At 35.0% G+C, this 15,000-nt stretch overlaps 1 protein-coding gene across 14 annotated transcripts in view; it reads left to right on the top strand.

Moving 5' to 3' along the window:
- The window catches only part of LOC144967720 (uncharacterized), a 110,023-nt gene that overhangs the window by 23,274 nt on the left and 71,749 nt on the right, over window positions 1–15,000 (top strand). For all 14 annotated transcript variants that reach the window (XM_078905285.1, XM_078905295.1, XM_078905281.1 and 11 more), the window contains exon 3: window positions 6,912–6,989. The gene's annotated coding sequence lies outside the window, so the exon portion shown is untranslated. The remainder of the gene's footprint in view (window positions 1–6,911; window positions 6,990–15,000) is intronic.

Here is a 15,000-nt window from a genome sequence, read left to right as displayed (position 1 = left end):
GATAGATAGACAGACAGATAGATAGATAGATAGATAGATAGATAGATAGACAGACAGACAGACAGATAGATATATAGATAGATAGATAGATAGATAGATAGGTAGATAGATAGATAGATAAATTGATTTGGGTAGAAGGATATGAAGAAGAAGATATGGAGGAGGGGAAAGTGAAAGTGGGAGGAGGAGGAGGAGGAGGAGAATGAGGACTAGGGAGCGAGAAAGACAATAGAAGACAGACTGATAGATAGGTAGATGGATGGATAGATAGATAAATGGATAGATAGATAGACATATAGATAGACAGATAGATAGATAAATAGATAGATAGATATATATTAAATCGTGTTGGATACAAATATGGTACGAATAGTGCTCGACATAATGTAGCAATGGAGCGAATTATTATTTTAATATTTACCATAATGTTGGAGTCAGTCTGACTCCAACATTGTGATAAATATTAAAATCAGGGACGGCTGGTAATAATGGGCAGGGTGGGCAAATACCAGCCTGTTTTTTCAAGTTATATGCTGTATTACCAGGTCTGAAATAAATTTAAATTAGATAATTTCAAAAGTTACTACTTAAACTTTATACGTCGTACTGAAATCAATTTGTGTGTATTTTTGATAGATTGCGAATCACCATGCATCCCTTAATGCATAAACCAGGATACGCTCCTGTTCTTTTTTTATCACCCCCCCCCCCCCCCCCCCAACCACTCCACTCCGCCCACATCGTCATCTCATCGTCACGTCGCCTGACGGTGATTTTGCTGTCTGGCCTCTCTAGTACTAGGTCGGGCTAATTCAAATGAGCCCACCTTATTAACCAGTGAAAACTAAATAGAGATTTTGGCAAACGAACTTTTTCTTATTTATTGCCTTACTTGTGCTGGTACCATTGATGTAATGACTTTGGGAATGTTCCAGTATTGAATTAAATTTATTAATTTACTAATTTTATATCAATTTAGTATTGATTTGTGTTGTTTTTATATATTTGTTTATCCATTTAAACTTTTCTTTTTTTTTCTCGTTTTTCTTTAGTGCTTCTCAAAACTCATTTATTTAAATTGTTTTCTTATTTGTTTTTTTTTTTGTTGTTTTTTGTTTTTGTTTTTTGTTTTGTTTTTTAACAAATTAATTTGTTAGTTCTTTTTTTTTTTAATTCTTAAAGTAATTACCCTGTATTTTTATTGCCAGACAAAATAATTTTGCAAAACAATGTAATTTTCTATTGTATTCCGTATAATAAAACAAAACACTTTTATTCAAAAGTCACGACTAAATAAATATATAAAATATAACCACCATTTTGGTTTGCTCAACATTTGAATTAGTATACGAGAAATACTCTTCTGAGAAAGGAGAGAGTTGAATTCTAACTGACTTATAGAGGAAATACGGAAGGGTGGGCAGATTCCGTACTTGCCCGTCCTGAAGCTAATACATACATAAGATAGTTCGCGATGAAGAGGCGGGCAGCTCGGGGTTGGTTGGGTAAGGAGTAAAGATAACACGGTCGTTATGGTTATAGTCTAACGAATGCATGAGGAGAAATTCGTAACATTATTTTGTCTTAATTGTATTGTATGAAGTATTGGCGAAAGCCTAAGATTAAATAAACGTTGTTTTTGTTTGTCTTATTTTGACTATGGAACTGATACTGATACGAGTACTTGTCATAGCAGAGCTGCCTACTTGAAATAGGAAAATAAAAATCGTAGTTTTCAGGGCTAATAAAATCGTAGATATTTTAACTACCCTTTAAAAAAATGACCGGAATTTCGACTTTTTTGATAGATATCAATTTTTTTTTAAACGAGAAAAAATGATTGGAAACGTAATAATGATGGTGATGGTGGTAGTGATAGTGGTAGCGGTGGTGGTAGTAGTAATGATGGTGGTGGTAGTAATGATGATGGTAATATTATTATTGTTATTATTATTATTATTATTATTATTATTATTATTATTATTATTATTATTATTATTATTATTATTATTATTATTATTATTATCATCATCATCATCATTATTATTATTATTATTATTATTATTATTATTATTATTATTATTATTATTATTATTATTATTGTACGTATTGGTGGTATTACTATTGTTGTATTTTTGTGTGGTTATTAATGGTATCAGTTTATTGTTTGGTTCCATTTACCATTTTTTTTCCCACTTTCATGTGGTCATCAAATTGTATGATTTATTGTCGAAAGCCTAAGATTGAATAAACTTTGTAATATCGTATGGTAACCATCATTGTCGACGACATCGTCGTTGTCATCATAATCATCATCATCATCATCATCATCATCATCATCATCATCATCATCATCATCATCATCATCATCATCATCATCATCATCATCATCATCATCTTCATCATTAACAACAACAACAATATTAAAAACAAGTACTACAATAGCAATAAAAACAATATCAACATCATCATAACATTTCCGTCATCGTCTCCACAACTATCATTCTAACCAACAGCACCACCAAAACCACTACCATAATTACATCCTCCTCCACCACCACCACCACCGCTACCACTATTCCAACCACTACCACCACCGGCACAATCACTCTAATCATCAAGACAGCAGTGAAATGCAATTTGAGCTCTGAATGAAACTCGAGTCATATCGCTGTTGTTGCTTCTCGATTAAAACTTTAAGGTTACTACATACTACTGAAAACCAATAATGTAACAGAAATATTAATCTCGCCGTTGAGGGATTAAAGCAAATCTTTAATTTTTTCGAGTGAACGAAATGGACTTGTATTGTCAAGGTGTTGTCGCATTATGTCTCGTCGCTTTATTTTTTAGTCGTATTCTCTTTCGTGATTCAGTTTTGATTACGTTTGGAATAATTAAAATCTACTTGTATTGTCATTTCATTGTGAATGTGATTATTTGTGGTTGAAATATTATTTTTTAAAGGTGAAAAAAAATAATAATTAAAAAAAAATTAATTAAGGGGCGGTTTGGGTCTAATTATTAGGAAAATCCTTCAAAAATTTGATTTTGAGATTTTGGTGGAAAATGATATTTTATTATCTTAGAAATAATATAATTAAAGTCCAAATTCTTAAAATAGACTATAAAGGCACGAAATACACAGTCAAAAATGGTACAGGTAGTAAGAAATGTGTGAAAAACGGGAAGCCATTTTGCTATTTTCTCAATATGTCATTTTTTCTAAGGGTATGGGAAACTGTGTCAAACGTTTCTCAGAATCTATTCAATGAAATTGTCTGAAAATTTCCACAGTTATGACAGAGATAATGTATTATGTCACCATAGAGAGATTTTTTTGATAAGATTTGTGAATTTTAAATTATAATCCTAAATCTGAATTTTTTACATCAATTTTTTCATAACATTTTGATTCTCAACTTTGTAATGATCTAAAAAAAAATTACATAAGCTAAAGCGGTAAAATCTCTCTATGGTGACACACTATGGTACAATGTTGACAAGAGGGAAGAATATGGAGGTCATTCCTTCATTAGTTTTTGTGGAACGTTTGCCCCAAGATTGTTATATTTTTTGATGTCAGACCCCCAAATTAGATCGCAAAATGGGTATCAACACATATAATTAAAATTTTTCACCATAAATGTTGTTTTTTAACCTGATGATACAGAATGATTAAAACCGCCCAATATAGGTTATTAAATTTTTTTTAGAAAAGACCCAAACCGCCCCTTAAAAAAAATAATAAATAAAATAAAATAAAAAATTATATATATATATATATATATTATATATATATATATATATATATATATATATATATATATATTATATATATATATATATATATTTATGACCGAATCATCTTTGCCCCACCACTGTAAATAGGCTAGAACCGCCACTGATTAAAATAATATATATATATATATATATATATATATATATATATATATATATATAGTTAGATAGATAGATATATAGATAGATAGATAGATAGATAGATAGATAGATAGATAGATAGATGGATAGATAGACAGATAGATAGATAGATAGATAGATAGATAGATAGATAGATAGATAGATGGATAGATAGATAGATAGATAGACAGACAGATAGATAGATAGATAGATAGATAGATAGATAGATAGATAGATAGATAGATAGATAGATAGATAGATAGATAGATAGACAGATAAATTGATTTGAAGGGGGGGGGGGGAGGAGACGAATAGGGGGGAAGGAGTGGATGGGGGGACTTGGGGCTTCTGAAAAGACGATCTTTTTGAAACGTATAATAGATAGAACGTGTGTAACTGAAACTGAAAACATGAAATATTCGAAAAGAGAAATGAAAACGGAAAACGAAACAAAAAGTATAAAGGCTAATCGCATTACACAGGCCGCCATTGAAAAACGGCGATGGTCGAAGAGATGTAATACATCGGTATACGACAAAACAGCTATTTTATTTTATCTCTTTTTAAATTTTGGCATGAAATGCGTTAATTAAAATAATAGCGATAAATCAAGATGACCCTTAAGTTGTCAAACAATCAAAACAAAACAAAACGAACACACCTTACCACGAAGTGGTAACACAAAACTTCAAAAAGTTCGCGTGTGTAGACTTTTTCAAATTGGAGTCATCCATTTGGACCAAAACTTTTCTGGTCAAAATATTTATTTTAAAAGCGTTTTCTTGTTAATTGGTTGAATAATGAAAAGGCAGGCGTTGAATGACTTGAATGGGAGGAATTGAAAATCAAATATTAGAAAATATTCAAAACAATCAGTAAATTAAAAAAAAAAAAAGAAAGGAAAAAGCTTAGTGAAGATGTGAAATTGAAAGAAACAAACGATGTTGAAACAGACAACCATCGAAGTTGTTTTGGTGACGGGTTTCAATAGATTGATCTAACTATGCATTCAAATGTTATATCTTCTATTATCATGAAGTGAGAATTTCTGTTTACAAAAGGTGATCATTGGAAAGGAATTTCTATCTTTGTGTTACAAAGTGTTTATCTTTCTGTACTGTTTGGATTAGAATCGGTTGGTTTTTAACCATTTAAATGCCATACTCTGAAAAACAAACTAACACATAATATTTAAACATTTGGCCAGAAAACTCGTCCTTGCCATATCGATCAATTTAAAAGACTCTATTCTTGGTAAAACCTCTCAAACCTCTGGACTTCCCGAAGTCCCAGGTTTGAGAGTTTTTTTGTTAGGATGATGGTCATTTAAATCGATCGATATTTGAAGGACGAGTTTTCTGGCCAAATTTTAAAAAATGCGAGTTTTTCCAGAGTGCTGCAGTTAACTGGTTTTAGATTTTCTAAATACGACGACTCTCATACCACACGGTGAGGCGAAAAGTGTACGGGTCTTTGAAAACATTTGGTGAATGAAGTTGGACGATTTTCCTCAGTGGAGAAGTCAAGTTATCAACAGAGTCATAATTTATCATAAAGATTACTTATATATTTTACAAACAATGTAAAACCACGTGAAATGGTCGAGATCCTAAAGAATTCCCTTAGGTGATGAATAAATAGAGGGAGTCTTTAAAGATGTGTTGATTAATTAATTAATTATTTAACTAGTTAATCTATTTATTTGTATTTATTTTTGTTTATCCATTCATGTATTTATAATATTTTAAAGAATACCCCAATAGAGAAATTCTTAGTCATCCAAATTTATTCATTAGCGCAGTTTCCAAGCTGTGCCCTCCACTCGTCTTGTCACCGGGCATTGTGTGTGTGTGTGTGTGTGTGTGTGTGTGTGTGTGTGTAGCACTTGTGTGTTAACAAGAACTTCTTAATAATGTCATAAAAGTTTTAATTTATTACCTTTTATTTGATAGGGCTACTCCTCGAGGGTAATATTTTAACATTTCTTACGTTTTCTACGTGACCTCACAATGGATTATCATAATTTCATGATGTGAATATTTGTTGTTGTTGTTCGCAATGAAAAACCATGGACTAAATAAATGTTCTTGATTCTTCAGTATAATTCTGATCTATGATTCAAAACAAACCATGACTTATTGGATGGACACTGACCAATCTATCGATGAAATCAGTGGCACATTGAACCGAATAAATGGTCATACAGGTGTGTAATAGTAATATGGAAATGTTGTCAAACAACGCAGGTGATTCTTGATTTTTAGAAAGAACAAATCCAGCAACCCAATCATCGCTGGGTGGGTAGAGATGTGGAGGAAATGCTCTGTGATATACTAGCGTGCTACTACCAAAATGATAGCCAGCATTCATGAGTGTCCGTCGCCAAAGAACTCGGTTAACTCGACCCATGTATCGTCGGAGTCCCTACATCAAATTTTTCACGCTATGAATTATATAAAGTTGTACTTCAGAGCCGTTGGACCAATGGAATTGGAGTTTACTCCTGTTTCCGTTGCGTTTGACGCAAGTAACAATTGCTGGATCCCTTTTGATAGGACGCTACTTTCCGACAAATTATCAAACACAGTCGCTATATAATCAAGACTGTAGACAAAGTAGGCGTAAAAAAAAAAAAAGAAAAAAAAAGCAAAATAAAAAAGAAAAAGAGAAAAACCCCTCCCTCCCCCCCCCCCCCCCCCAAAAAAAAAAACAAAAAAACAACAACAAAAAACAAAAAACAAACAAACAAAAACAAAACAAAACAAAAAAAAACCAACAAAAAAACAAAACAAAACAAAAACAAAACAAAACAAAACACGGCAATAAACCACAATAATAGTTATAATAAAGAAGTTAATGAAATAGAAATTGGAAGTTAAACAGGTTCCCCCAAAAAATTGAGCTATCAGACCCTCATGCATAATAAATAATTATTGTCTATCTAGTCTAATCTTCCTAGTTTAAATACTGTTCATATTTCATCCTTGTAGATTATCTCAAGGTGTCGCTACAGCAGGCATCGGTGGGTGTGGTCTCACGTCCAGCCAGGAATGGGGCAAACATGAAAGGTAAGAATTCATTTTAACTTAACTTTTAATTTGTCGTAAATAAATTATGTAGATCACAGTCACAGTCCTCGTGGAGCTTGGGCTCATCCCGATTTCTGGACCGCAACACTTCTATGGTTCCCACCACATAGCGACTACAGGACTCCCTTGTCTGTGGTTCCCACTGCAGCGTGGATCAGCGGTACGGTCTTTGCTTCGTACCCGAAAGGTACCGCGTTCGATCGCCCGTCGCTGCACTGTGTCGCCTTGACCAAGTCACCTCGCCCTAGCTCAATTTGCGGCGCTGCACTGCGGCTAACGCCTGGGTTATTCCAGTCTTCCCTTGGAATAGACCCTAGAGACAAATTTCCCCTATGGGATGGATAAAGCTAATTTTTTAAAATTAATTATTTCAAATTACATACATTTCGCCAAACCTTACGGACCAGCCAGTACCCAGTCACTTTTCAGTGAAAAAACAAAATAAAAAAATTAAATTAAATTAAATTAAAATTAATTAAATGAGTTTTTATATAGCGCAATATCCACTAAACTCAAAGCGCTTTACAAGGGGTCCCTCGCCAACAGAAACACTTAACATGGAGGACGAGACATGACGCCTGTTAGGCGAAATTATATTTTTTTTCGGACAGAGACAACGCTGTAAACGGCTAGGTAATCATTTTACACCTGAGTACGGTGAGAGAATGTGAGTCAAGAGCCTTTTCCAAGGACTCCACTATGCGCCGAGTTAGGCTCGAACACAGGACCTTCCGATCCGAAAGCGAGTGTCATACCACAAGACCACATAGCCGCACAAAACATGAATGCACTCAGAGGTCCCCTTGCTTTTAAGGCGAAAATTCTACTAGTTGGGACCCTATAATATGCAGATTTCTTTCTAAAACATCTTAAAACGTTTCTTTTTTTTTTTTATATGTAGGACTATAGAATTATAATATGGCTTTGTTTCATATTGCATGTTTGAGTGGTTGTATGTTTTGAGTGAAAGTGAAAGTAGCCACGTTACAGTTTAGTGCTCTGAGCATGTTGATATACGGGGTAAGGCGCTATATAAAAACCATATCTATTATTATTATTATTATTATTATTATTATTATTATTATTATTATTATTATTATTATTATTATTATTATTATTATTATTATTATTATTATTATTATTATTATAATAATAATACTAAAAAACCCCAAAACACTTGAGCTTTTATATAGTGCAATATCCACTAAACGTACTCAAAGCGCTTTACAAGGGGTCCCTGACCAACAGCAACACGTAACATGTAGAACGAGACATGACGCCTGTTAGGCGATATTACAATTTTTTTGGACAGAGACAACGCTGTTAATGTTAACGGCCAGGTACTCATTTTACACCTGAGTATGATGAGAAAATTTGCGTAAAGAGCCTTTTCCGAGGACTCAACTATGCGCAGAGTGAGGTCGAACGCAAGACCTTCCGATCCGAAAGCGAGAGTCATACCACTAGACTACATAGCCGCACTACACTTCAGTGAGTAGAATTATTGTAAAAAAACGTTCTTGAACAGAGAACCAAGTCGAGGGGGTGATGTTTGACATGTTTCTTACCCAGAGGTACAATGATAAGCTCAGAAGGAACTTCAAAAAAAAAAAAAAATCCTTATTGTCCCCATCCACCCACTGTTGTCGTTTGATTTCTAGAAAAGTCCAGACGCAATCTAAACTCAGCCATACAAGCCAACAATTTATTACAAGTAGAACTAGGGGTTTTCAATAGTGCACCTGGTAGGTCACTTGATTCATAAGTAAAAGGTATTTGAGTAGCTGAGGCTGTCAGATATGTCGGAAAGTATTTCAGATATACTGTGATCCAATCACAAGAAAATGAAGCGATTATTGCTGTCTGTTTAACGCTACAGAAACCATGATTAATGTCATGGACTTGTTGCTCTAAGGGGATTCTAATCGAACTATATAAAGGTTTATCAATTCAATTGAATGAATGGATAAATGATTCAATGAATGAATGAATGAATGAATGCATGAATGAATGAATGAATGAATGAATGAATGAATGAATTTATTGGTTTATAAATATATAAACATAATAAATTACTAATGAAGTATCAAATTATAAACCGATAAATAATCAAATAAACAGAAAAATAAATACATTGATAAATGCATAAATTAATCTATAAACATGGGATTCTTGATGTAATAACAGTGATTTTCAAAGACAAACTAAGTTTTCTTTAAAAGAAAAAAAGGGTGTAGTTGAAATAATAGTTAATTCATTAAATAGGTACCTCTATTCATTTTTTTGTTGTTGTGATTTTCAGTTTCACACGCCTCGATGTCTCCTCAAGGTCCGTCAGAAACTAAATTAATAATTTGCAGGCGGGGTTCGATTATAACCTCACCTGGCTGCACAGAGGTTAATCGAGCTCAGTCAAAGACATTCATATAGAGATTAAATCGCACAGCGTCCCTGGTTTCATATAAAAGAAAATGGCGATGCTCGACCTCTCACTAGCCACTTTTGATGACGTTTTCCTACCTGTTGTCCCCTCTAGTCCTGTATTCTCTATGCCTAGCTGCAAATCCTACCAATTTTACAAAGAGTAATATCTAGTAATTTATGCGAATCAGTTTTAATTGAAACTCTCGTAGTAAAAATGGCGAATTATCCAGACTGATAGAGATTTGAATGAAAATCGGCCATGGCTGTGAGTGGTTGAAGTTGAACCTTTACTCACGGGATGCGAGTCTACTTGAATTTGATATCATTCATATCTGCCGTTTTCACAAAGACAGCAGTAACAACGGTGATGTGTGAGTCTTATGATGTAGTTGTTTCAACTCTGTTGAGCTTTTTTTTTATCTAGCGCAATATCCACTAAACGTGCTCAAAGCGATCTACAAGGGGTCCCTGGCCAACAGCAACATTTACCATGTAGGACGGTTCATGCATGACGCCTGTTAGGCGATTTTACAAAGAAAATTTCGGACAGAGACAACGCTGGTAACGGCCAGGTACTCATTTTACACATGAGTACGGTGAGAGAATAATGTGAGTAAAGAGCCTTCTCCAAGGACTCAACTATGCGCCGAGCGAGGCTCGAACCCAGGACCTTCCGATCCGAAAGCAAGTGTTACACTACTAGACCACATAGACGCTGTTGGTGAAAACAATCAGAGAAATTGATGAGATCATTTGAAAAGAATTCTGTCTCGCGTTTAACTCACTCCACCCTAACAGCGACTATATCCGTAGTTTACCCGGGGTTACTTTTACCCCATGCCTAATTATTACATTTTTCTAAGACAAATTATAGGCGCAGTATCAAAGCTAATATTTTTAGTTTTTACATGTCAATGACAGCTGAATAAAACTATCTATGTACATGTTTATTTTTAATACAATTTTTTCCAATTTTGAAAAGTAGCAAAAATCTCTAGGATTGAGTGAGTTAAAGAGTTAAAACCAACAACCAAGTCCTATAAGTAGTCGCCGAGATCACATACCATAATCGTATTATTTTCACACCTATGTGTTGACATCTCTGCTGGTGAAGATTTTGTCCGTGGGTGACCAGTGACATCATGACCGGCGCTTCTTGATCTTCCTCCAGGTCTCTTCTTTGGTGGGAACCACTTTTTTTCTGCGGGGGGGGGGGGGGGGGGGGGGGGGGGGTAGGGAATCGCTGCAGGTTTAGTAAGAAATGGAATGGGGAGGGGGGGGGGGGGGAATTGGTGGAGGTCTAGGACTTCATATATAGATGTCACTGGTGGAGGCCAATTTTACTGCATGGAATGGGGTAGGGAAAAAGAAAGGGTTGGGGTTGGGGATGGTGGTAGCGTATTTGCATAGGCATGTTGTATGTTTGTATTGTTGGTAAGGGTCGGGGGGTAGGAGGAGGGGAGAAGGGGGGGGGGGGGGTTGATAGTACAAATGTCAAGATTGGTTGCCGGTTCTAGTAGTTTTGTGACCATTGCTGGCATTCACTATTATGTCAAATTGCGTGTCAGACGACGACGGCCTCCGCATCACCGAAATACACGATGATGATTATTATATTATTATTATCATTATCATTGTTGTCGTTGTCCATTATGTGAGGATCAACACCCCCCCCCCCTCACCCCCCTCTCTCTCCTCTCCTCTCTCTCTCTCTCTCTCTCTCTCTCTCTCTCTATCTCTCTCTGCTCTCCTCTCTTTCACTTACAATCATAATAAAAAAATATAAATATGATAAGAATATAATAATAATAATCATTATCATTATCTTCATAATGTTATGCTATTGTTAATGAAAATGATGTTAAATGATGATGATGATGATGATGATGATGATGAAGATAATGATGACTGTGATGATGGTGATGATGATGATGACGATGGTGATGATGATGATGATGATGATGTAAATGATGGTGATCATAATAACAATATAATAATAATAATAATAATAATAATAATAATAATAATAATAATAATAATAATAATAATAATAATAATAATAATAATGATAATAATAGTAATAATGATAATATAATAATAATAATAGTACTAATAACACTAATAATAATAGTAATAATAGTATTGATGATGATGATGATGATGATGATGATGATGATGATGATGATGATGATGATGATGATGATGATGATGATGATGATAATGATAATAATGATATAATAATGCCAATAATAATATAATAATAATAATAATAATAATAATAATAATAATAATAATAATAATATAATAATAATAATAATAATAATAATAATAATAATAATAATAATAATAATAATAATAATAATAATAATATAATAATAATAATAATAATAATAATAAATATTGATGATGATGATGATGATGATGATGATGATGATGATGATGATGATGATGATGATGATGATGATGATGACGATGAAAATACAAATAATAATAATATCCACAACAACAACAACGAAAAACACCCATTTAAAAAAATCAAGCTTCAGAAACTTCCGACGCTCTCTGCCCTACTCAAGCGCAATCAAACACACATAAACGCTTATGCAAATACACACACACACATTCACACACACACACACACATACACACACACACTCACACACATAGTCTCCTGGTTCCATTCTGCATTTTGATGAAGAAAGGGCGGGGCGTGTAAAAACTTCCCCATATTTAATCCCTATCCGACCCCTCCTCCCTTCACATCTTGAGGCATCGGCCGTGCTGAGGCTGAGCTGGCCAGCAGCAGCTCTTGCCAGCCAGTCTGCCAGGAATGCCACGCCGCGGTGCCAAGCAAGGCACAGACAGAAGGCCAGCCACTGCCAGTGCCAGAATAGGGCATGCTGCTCGACCACAACCCGTCCGTCCCCCTGCTGTTTGCTGTACGTGCCTCAGCATCGCGTTCGTTTTATTCTTCATTTCATGAACATTCATTGTCATTGTTATCATCATCATCATCATCATCGTCGTAGTCATCATCCGTCATCATCATCACCATCATCATCATCATCATCATCGTCGTCGTCGTCGTCATCATCATCACCACGATCATCATCATCATCATCATCACCATCATCATCATCATCATCATCGTCGTCGTCGTTGTGATCATCATCATCATCATTATCATCATCATCGTCATCATCATCATCATCATCACGATCATCATCATCATCATCACCATCATCATCATCATCATCATCGTCGTCGTCGTTGTGATCATCATCATCATCATTATCATCATCATCATCATCATCATCATCACCATCATCATCATCATCATCATCATCATCATCATCATATTCATCGTCATATTCATCATAATCATCATCAACTCTCAACCCTGGGACTTCGCGAGGTCCGAAGATAGAGAGGGTTTTGCCAACATGGAGTTGGAGGTCATTTTAATCGATCGATTGTAATTTGATGGACCAGTTTTCTGGACAAAATTCGAAATACATGTTTGTTTTTGTTGTTGTTGTTTTTTTTGGGGGGGGGGGGGGGGGTGGTGTGTTTTTTTTTTTTTTTTTTGAGTATAGCAGTATTGCTATTGTAATATATAATTTGTATTACGAATGTGGAGAAGACGACATAAAGACAATGATAACTGACCAGCCACATTAACTGCTGGACCCCATGGCGATTCCAGACTCGCCAGATGACCCTTTCATCATTCCACGATGGTGTTGAACACATTAACATACATCCATTATAATAATAATATTATTATTAATACGAATCGACTTGATTTCACTAAGATCTTATTATGCTTATTATTTTCATTCAACGAAGAGCTATATTACATGCATGAATGCACCTCTCCCACCGTTGAATTCTTCTTCTTCTTCTTCTTCTTCTTCTTCTTCTTCTTCTTCTTCTTCTTCTTCTTCTTCTTCTTCTTCTTCTTCTTCTTCTTCTTCTTCTTCAAGTCCATGCCTGTCCCAGGCTTTGGAAGAGGGGGAGGGGGGGGGGGGGGGCAAGTAGACCTTCAGAGCCATTCGGTCACTGAAGCTAGAATTTATCCCGGTGTCAATAGCGTGAAACGGACAATAGCAATTGCTTGCTACCCTTTTGTTATGATTCTAGTTTTCGCAAAGTACTTTTCGCCAGTTCTGCTAAACCCAGCTACCCAATCACTGTTGGGTGGACAGGGGGGTTAAAAAAAATCTCGGGGTCGGTCTCTGTCCATTTGAGTGTGAAGCGAGTGTTCTATCAACTGAGCTATCGGAACCCCCCAGGCTTCGGAGGTTTCATGAGTTTTATTCGGCAACACCTAAAGATGCCAATGGTTATAATATATCTACACAGATACCCGTCTCTCGCTGAATCTGTTATTTCAGAGTCATGTTCTAAGGAAGAGGAAAATAATCCCTCTAACGAAATTTACGTCATAAATGCCAAATTTGCTTTTTATATGATAAGATAACATTTCGAAGTCCTGTAGTCTATGATAGTATGCGCTTGGCTAAGAAGCTCAGAACATTGCCATCTGGAAATATAACGGACCAACACACAAAACTATGTGTAACCTTAAACATTTTTAGTCTGGTTAGTACAGTTTAGTGAGAATTACTCAAAAACGCGGATGGTAAAAAGCAATAATAAAGACCCGTGTGCCGTCAACTTCATACTATCATCTATAGTCAATTTTGTTCCGGTCTTCCCTGGTGCAGACCATAAAACCAAATTTTCCCCTTGGGATGAAAAGAAAGGAAGTTTTATTTATAAAAAAATTGATACTCATCATCATCGTGTACCTGTATTTACCTGCAGGTAGGTTGATGTGGAAAGTAAAAGTTGAGTAAAATGAAACAGGATTGTCAACAGCCTGGCTCAGCGGTACGGTCTTTGCTTCGTACCCGAAAGGTACCGAGTTCGATCACCCGCCGCCGCGCTGTGTGGCCTTGAGCAAGTCACCTCGCCCTAGCTCACTTTGCGGCGCTGCACAGCGGCTGACGCCTGGGTTATTCCAGTCTTCCCTTGGAATAGACCCTAAAGACAAATTTCCCCATGGGGATGAATAAAGGGAATTTATTTTTTTATTTTTTTTTTTATTTAAGAATATCAAAAGCTTGAGCATTTAATAACTGCCTTGTTAAACAAAACAAAAAAAAAAAAAAAAAAAAAAAAAAAAAAAAATTGACTTCATTCAGTTTCGTCTCAAGAAGGCCTTTGTACAGAAATGTTGTTTTAGTCCCAGCTCTTACATCATGATGAGGCATCCATCCTTCTGTTTCATAAAGTGTGTATAATATGTTTTATACTAAAATAATGTGACCTATGGGCCGAGTTTAACATTATTGTAATGGGCAATATTTTGCGTCATTTTTGAGATGTCCATTCCAGCAATGAGCCCATAAGGAATTGGGTCATCAGACCTTCAAATAAGTGCACGTCAGTTCAAACCAATTACTTAATTGTGTGAAATGATTTTTATTTATCTCAAGCATAAACAAAAAAAAAAATAAAATAAAAATAAAAAAAAAAAAACAACAAAAAACAAAACAAA

This window comes from Berghia stephanieae, chromosome 3 (assembly GCF_034508935.2).
Source record: "Berghia stephanieae isolate SIO BIC M18660-M18661 chromosome 3, UCSD_Bste_1.3, whole genome shotgun sequence".
NCBI lineage: Eukaryota > Metazoa > Mollusca > Gastropoda > Nudibranchia > Aeolidiidae > Berghia > Berghia stephanieae.
The sequence above is the reverse complement of the archived record's forward strand: the minus strand, read 5'-3'. Positions and strand labels throughout refer to the sequence as shown.